This window comes from Homarus americanus, unplaced genomic scaffold (assembly GCF_018991925.1).
Source record: "Homarus americanus isolate GMGI-L3 unplaced genomic scaffold, GMGI_Hamer_2.0 scaffold52806, whole genome shotgun sequence".
Classification (NCBI taxonomy): domain Eukaryota; kingdom Metazoa; phylum Arthropoda; class Malacostraca; order Decapoda; family Nephropidae; genus Homarus; species Homarus americanus.
Window position 1 is genome coordinate 6,804,086 of NW_024720773.1, and position 8,188 is coordinate 6,812,273.

Sequence of the window (8,188 nt, forward strand, 5' to 3'; positions counted from 1 at the left end):
AATGCTCAAAGGGGTGAGATTGCACCTCTACATACATAAATTCTTAAATTTAATACACAATTACAGTGGTCAGCTGGCTGCATGATTAATGTATTATTCAAATGCATATTTCTATTTGTAGTTTCAGCCACATTTTGAGAAGACTTTAATAGGTCCAAAGCTACAAAATTAATAAATGTCTGGCACAAATCCTAAGCTGAACCACCCATTCAACAGCTTCTCTTAATCATTGATGAAATAAATCATGTTAACACTACCAGAGCAGGCGCTATTAGACATTTTAGATATGGGTAAACTATGCACTTTTTGGACGACACCATGTTTCTTCTGCTGATAATAAGGTAAAATAACAAAATTACACCCTAATTAACCTGATAAATCTGACCGAATCTAAAATAATGTGCTCTCATCCTAGGATAGGGAGGTTTGGATGGTTGTCATCAAAATTAGCTCTCGCCAGGAAGCTGACAATGTTAAGGTATGAAAGGTAACAAGGACAAATTTGCCGAACTAATAATACGAAAACTGCTCAAAACCATTGCTTGGTGTATACAGTATTATTTATAAGAAATCATATAAAATAGCCGAAACAAAAATATTCTAAAAGTGCTGTCAGTGTTTTGTGGGTTTGGGTCAGAAGCGTTAATGTTCGGGAAACGTTTGTCTCTTATGTTCCCATAAACATTCTTGGCGGCGTCTCGGCGGCAGTTATGTTGAACAGTTGATGTCTCTTTATTTGTGTTAAGGACGAAAAGTATCGGACGTTAACGTCATAGTGCATTAGTGTGCTTCATTGCTAACAAGGTTAGTAGTGACACTAGTCAGCTGTGTAATTTGGAAAATTTCAGTTTTCCCGTTTTTTATATATGGAGGTAAGAAAAGTTTTATAATTTTTTTCCTCAGGAGTTGCTCCTCATGAGTCGGTTGTCTCGGGTACTACCATAACTTTTCTTACCTCATGAATATCTTAAAACAATTGGAAAAATCAAACGGGCCGTTTCATCTTATTTCAGATAAATAATATAATCTAGCAGAATTGTAGTCCGAAGCAGTGATTGGAACTGATAGCCAGAGCCACGGCAAGTGAGGCGTGACGATCGGACCCCCACACACAACGCTTCCGTGACGCCTGCTGGACCACCACTCCACGACCCCCTGACGGAGACACGATGATCCTCCCAATGCTGGCCAGATATTTTGTAAATAATATTAATTATGTGTTAAAGGAACATCCTTCCTTCCTTAGGCTTTAGTAAGCCCCTTTATAATATTTATACTGTATATACTTTTCACACTTGCCAGATGATTCTGGTGTCATTGTACAGGGGTACCTAGTGACAGCACTAGGATCCCGCTTCTTCTATCAAGGAATAAACAATTGAAGTGAAATTGGTTGACGATCGGACGAACCCTTCTCCCTTCCCCCTGCCCTGTCTAAACGTTGCTGTATAGTTCTGGAACAATCGTGGCAAAGTCATGTTGCATGTGTCAGTATCGGTCTTCACTGGGGCTCCGGCTACTATTGGCCCCTCTGACTGTACCTTATATGTTGTTCGTATGTATGAAAAACTATACTAAACAAAATTGCCGAACTAATATTACGAAAATTGCAAAGCCTTATCATTTAGTGGAATAATCTTGAGGTAAGAAAGTTCCCTCTTATAAAACAATTGTTTAAAAGTTGTTGATCAACACGGAACCAGAGACCAATAGTGGCTCCCAAGGAACCTTGTAAACCATATTTTAATGTATGGATCCCCCAAACATCTCAAATAAAATAAGGTTATTTTCGGTCTGATGAACTGCAAAATTGTTTAATAAAAAAAATATTAATCTAATGTAATTTTCCTTCTAATTTAAAATATATAATGCAATTATTTTCGAGAAATTAATAAAATACCAAAAATTGTAAATAAAAAAGAAAATAGAATATATATATATATATATATATGCTGATAACCACAAGGAAAGAAGAAAACACGAAGTTCCCAAGCGCTTTCGTGTAATTCACATCTTCAGGGGTGAGTACAGACTAGAGAAAGAAATACAAATCAAGGTGTGTATATACAGAGAAGGGTGAGACCAAGTCCACAATGGTCAGGTATTAGGTAATGACCCTACTAATCTTTAAATAGCACACAACGGTTGGTGGTCAGGTCAGATGGTCAGGTGACCCGGCCTTCTCACCTGGTCACAAATCTTCTTAATTACAAAATTGTCCAGCTTGTACATGCCGTTACTCAAATTCATGTTGAATGCTTCGGTATGTTTAATAAGACTAGATTCTATGATGTTCCTACTATCAATTGAATTACATGGTAATATTGAGGAGGCATTATCCCAGTCAATGCAATGCTTGTTATCCCTCAAATGAACAAACAGAGCATTGGATTCCTGGCCTGTCCTAACACTGTATTTGTGTTGTTTAATTCTAGTTGCAAGATCTTTACCTGTCTGGCCTAAGTAAAACATATTACATTCCTTGCAAGGAACTGATCCCAAGCCCACCCATGACCATAAGAATATCTTAATATTACCATTTCACAAAAATTTCTCTCACATTCCTTCACAACTAAAAACCTGGAACGTCAATGTGGCATTTAAAAACTCATGCACTGTTAAACAAATCTTAATCAAGAACTCCCCCAACAACACACCCACCGTTTCTCTGTGAATGTTGGTCACACCAGAATAACCGGTTATAGTACATCCTTCTTTCCTCACACAGCCAAACTGAAATACTCTGTCTTTTTCTGTTTCCATACTCTTACAACATGAACATTTTTATTTGAGTTCTTGGAGAATATTGTCTTTTCTGAAAAAAAAACCACTTCCAAGTTTCGTAATACTTTTTAACATTATTCGTGTTGTCCACTGAGATCAGTGCAGTTGTTCAGGATGAGGTTTTGTTTATTATGCTAATGTTATCCATTGTGACTTAAGTGTTAGGCAAGTAAAAGCGGTTGAATGCAGTGCTAACCACGCTACCACTGTAGGGTTTCGTGATACTATTATGTTGTCTAGCACTCAGGATGGATGGATGGAAACTCTAGGTGGTGGTTTTCTTATATAAAATATATTATATACAAGAAAGTCTGGTGCTGGAGATGCTGTGCGGTGAGGAGCTTGTGGTGAGAGACACGTTCAGTGAGTATCGTGCTTGAGGAGGTATCTGTGCAGGAGCTTCGTTAGAGGAGATGTTGCTTGTTCAGGAACGTAGGGTAGAATGAATCTCAATGGAGAGACTGCGAGCTTATATACAGAGCAGCCGGAAGTAAACCCGTGGGAACTCGCCGGTTTCTTGACTCAGATGCTAGAGGAGAGTAGCAGGTGGTGACCCCCCTGAGCAGCTGGCTGGTTGCTAGGATACTGTCGCATTGGAATGCTGATACGCAGTTGTAGGGGAGAGATCCACTACACCACCTTGTGTACGGAAGACTTAATATACAATGTGCTGTATGACTTCTGACAGTGACCAAAATGTTGATAATGGCCATTTAGATAGTCACATTTTCGTGGTAGTAGGTAGTGTTACGACTGTGTCGTATTTTTCTATTTTTTATATAACATGCTTCCATGTTCCATATTATTCCTGTAATGATGTGTTGTATTTACTATTATATAATCTAGTCACCTTAACCCTGTGCTGTTAAGGTTTTAACTGTTATTATTTGTTCAAACCCATTTTGTATTGTAACCAGCATTCTTTGTTCTCTAACGACCATCTGCATCGTTAAACGACCCACCGGCAGGTCGCGTGGCGGGAACCGACCTTATATATAGGACCCACCAACTGACGGAGTTAGTTCAGTCCTCTTGTCATACAGTTCACATCCTTTGAGTGACATTCGTCACCTGTTACTTATACTTAATTTATTTGTGTTGTTCCTGTCGCCACCAATGTGGTATATCTATGTGAGTACCTATTTATGTCTATATTTATGTCCATCAGTATTTGCTTAGTTACAGTACATTTAAGTAATTCAGTGTTGTTTCACGTTAGTTAATTTCAGTGTTAGTTTTTATATGTTTATGCAGTGTTAACGTAATCCAATGCTTTATTATTATTCTTTTGATGTTTCGATGTTTAGTATCATTTGTGTTGTAGGGGTATCGAGATATTAATGTTGTCTAGCACTCAGGATGGAAGGAAACTCTAATGTGGTTTTCTTATATAATATAAGTTATATGATAGACAGTCTGGTGCTGGAGGTGCTTGTTCAGGAAGATGGGCAGAATGAGAGTTGGTTGGTGAGGAAGCTCAGAGAAGGACAGCTGGTGGGTCGCCATGCTCGCTGGCGGGAGCGAGGACCGCCAGGCAGGCGAGGAGAAGCGAAGGCAGCCAGGCAGCGGCGGAGGAGGTGTTGCTTGTTCAAGAAGAATGGTCAGAATGAATCTCAATGGAGAGACAGAGCTTATATACCCAGCAGCCGCTATGAGTCATGTTGGGAAAACCCAGAAAGTCGCCCGTGACTGGTTCCATTGCTAAGATACGGTAACATCTGGTTGGTTGCTAGGGAGGATGGTAGCAGGTGGTGGCTGTGGCTACGCAGTTGTAGGCAGTTGTAGGGGAGACGTCCACTACAATACTCCCCCTTCCCTCCAGGCGGTGTAGGAGACTTGTTGTTTGTAGAGTTGCTTAGCACATGTGAGGCAGACCGGGCGGTGCATGCCTCATGTGAGACAACGGCGATGGCGTGATGAGCCGATCGCTGAAATACAACTGTCTAGATACACACTATCTGTGGGAGAAGGGAGAAAAAGGGTGTGTGAAAGCGATGATTGGTGTGCTTCCCTCACGACAGGTACAGGGTCGTCAGATGCGCCTGCTGGGGTGTGTGTGGGCCTGGGTCAGGAGCAGGGGCTGCGTCAGCAGAAGCGGATTAGGGCTCGTGACAGCAGCTGGGTCCACGATAGCAGCAGGGTGCAGGACATTAGCAGGGAGTACCTGAGGGAGAAAAGAGGGTGTGTGTGGGTCCGGATTCAGGAACAGAGGCCGCGTCAGGGGTTATTGCTGGGCCGGGGTCGGCGTCTGAGGCATGACGGGTGTGCTGGGGTCGTCAGAATGTGGTGCGTGAGGCAGGAAGAGGAGCCGGTGTCTGCTTGAAGACTGGGAGCGTGATCAGTGTCTCCTCCATCCTGTGTGAGTGCTAATCTCCGGGAGTCACCATTGTAGGGGTATCGAGATATTAATGTTGTCTAGCACTCAGGATGGAAGGAAACTCTAATGTGGTTTTCTTATATAATATAAGTTATATGATAGACAGTCTGGTGCGTGGAGGTGCTTGTTCAGGAAGATGGTGACCCGGAGATTCGTGCTCACAGGATGGAGAAAACAGATCATGCTCAGTCTTCAAGCAACATGGAAGACTGGCTTATCCACCCAAACAGCTCATCGTCTCTTGTTTGCCGCTGAGTAGCCGACCCTGCGAATTCCTCAGTGTATGCCTCGTGGTCTAGGTCAACCAGCGCCGCCTTACATGACGGAGGTCAACTACTAAGCCACGCCTACCTCCGCTATTTAAGACCTGACCTCGTGGTGACCTACTCTCTTTCTACCTACACCAACCAGCAAGCAACATCTCCACCTCCTGCCTGGCGGTCCTCCCTCCCGCTGGCAAGCATGGTGACCCACAAGCTGGTCCTCCTCTGAGCATCCTCACCAACCAGCTCTCCCTACATCACGTTTGTAACCACACTGCCACTTCCCAGTACCAAGCTGCACTGTACATCCAATACAATATGTATACAGAGAGCACATTGTGAGTTTCCCTTCTCCATCCCATCTTGAGTCAGAACGAAACATCATTACCCCACAAGTTCAGAGGTGAGTTAGGTTAGAGGTGGGTTAGGTTAGTTTAGATGTGGGTTAAGTTAGATTAGAGGTGGATTAGGTTAGTTTAGAGGTGGGTTAGGTTAGTTTAGAGGTGGGTTTGGTTAGTTTAGAGGTGGGCTTGGTTATTTAGGTTAGCCTAGGTTAGTTTTGAGGTGGGTTAGATTTGGTTGGTGTAGAAGTGGATTACGGTAGTTTAGAGGGGTTAGATTAGGTTAAATTAGAGGTGGGGCTAGGTTAGGGTGGAGGAAGGTTAGGTTAACTTGGTATTAGCTAATTTGGAGAAATATTTAGTGAGGTTAAATTTAGTCGTGTACGCCTGCTAATTAACTTAAAACAGTGAAATATTGTATACACCCGGATACTTCTCACACTATTACCAGATGCAATTAGTTATGCTTCGGCTACATGTGAAATAAAAATTGAACTATGTTTGATTTTAGTAGGAATGCATCACTTAGTTGTACAGTATATATATTACAGTGGTGTACTCCGTCTCAGCAATTTAATGATGGCTTTTGTCAATTTGTTTAAAGTCATATGGCCTACTTGTCGTTTCATCACAAACAATAAATTCGAAGTAATGCAAATAGTGAATTGCACTTTTAAATGGATTATAATAATTACCGGGTAAGTAGAGTACGGTACCTGTAGTTTGATGCACTATACTGTACAGGGTGTTCCAAATAAAAGGAGCCTAGTTCCCTTAGAGCCAGAGGTTATTTTTCTTTTAGGTTACTTATTGGTAAGGTAGAGTTAGGTTAAGTGGTGGGATATATTAGGGTAGTTCAGGTGTACTGTATATTAGGATACGTTACGTTAAATTTGGTTACCGGTTGCTTTAAGTTAGTTCGGATCAGATTAGCGTTATGTTATATTACATCAGGTTTAGCGATTGTTTAGGCTAGGTCAGATTGGATTACCGTTAAGATTCCGCGGTTAAGCTTAAGGTGGATTAAGCTGGGGTTGATTTTAAGTGGTCTATTTTTCGTGCGCGGTCTTAAATATACGGTATATTTAACTCCGGGTTAAAGCTCCAGTTGCATCAGTGAATTTCCCATGATTCATTGGTTCGAAGGTTATGTTAGACCTTCGAACCAAGTTCAACAAATATCTGACCATCGAATTGCTGACCAACAAATCTACTGGCAAGCAGATCTGCGTACCCACGAATCTACTGAACCAAGACATTGTGCAGGTACGTACACAATAACAATTCCATCGACTTTTTTATTTGTCTTGAACCTCTGTGGAAATTTGGGATCATCCTAAATTTGCATCTGGACTGTCATGTAAAAGTATCTAGTTAAGGTAGAGTCAGTGTGCCTCCTTACTAGTTTTAAGTGAACGAATCTTAGTTAGGTACTCTCTCATAATGATTTTGATGTTATGTGTCAAGGTTAATTTTGTGTTTTAATTCAAGTAATTCAGTGTAGTGTGTTTCTGACAACCATCAGTATTGAGGTACAGTCACTGCAGAAACTGAAAATACAGGAAATAGTGCCTTTATCATCACTATTGGTTCTCTGTGTTTGTTTTTTGTATGATTTTTTGCCTTGTTATATGTAAGCAAAGTTGGGTCCTGTTAGTACTTGTAGAGGTAACAGACTGGGAACACACACTATTGGCATATACTGTATAGGGCCGCCCTGGAAATATGCATCTTGATGGTTTTGTCGGCTAAGCTTGGTTAAATTGCTTAAATATCAATCATTCATTCATTCATTATAATGATTATTATTGTTTGCTTTACATCATCGATTCTATTGGCTCACCTGAAGTTTAGCCCCACAGCTTATTTCACCTGAAGTTTAGCCTCCATAGCTTATTTCACCTGAAGTTTAGCCCCACAGCTTATTTCACCTAAAGCTTAGCCCCCACAGTTTATTTCACCTGAAATTTAGCCCCACAGCTTATTTCACCTGATGATTAATTAGGGTAGGCTAGCGTTCTGCTATTTTAGTCACAAGTGGGGTACCACAGGGCAGTGTATTGGGCTCGCTGTTGTTTGTTTGTTTCATAAATGACATGCATGACGTTGTACACTCCTCCATGCAAATGTTTGCTGATGACGCCAAGTTATTTCGGGAAATTAAGAACCAAGCCGACTGTGAAGAGCTGCAGAAGGACCTCTGTGGGCTCCATGAATGGTCGAAGAAATGGCTGCTGAGATTCAATGTCACGAAGTGTAAGAGGATGCACCTGGGGCGTACCAACGGTAAGGAGACGTATCATATGTCCCAACGGGATGAAGAAACTGCACTAGTCGAGACTGAATGGGAGAAAGACCTAGGTGTGTATGTTGACAATGAGCTGAAGATCTCGGGCCATTGCGAGAAGAAGGCAAACCAGGCA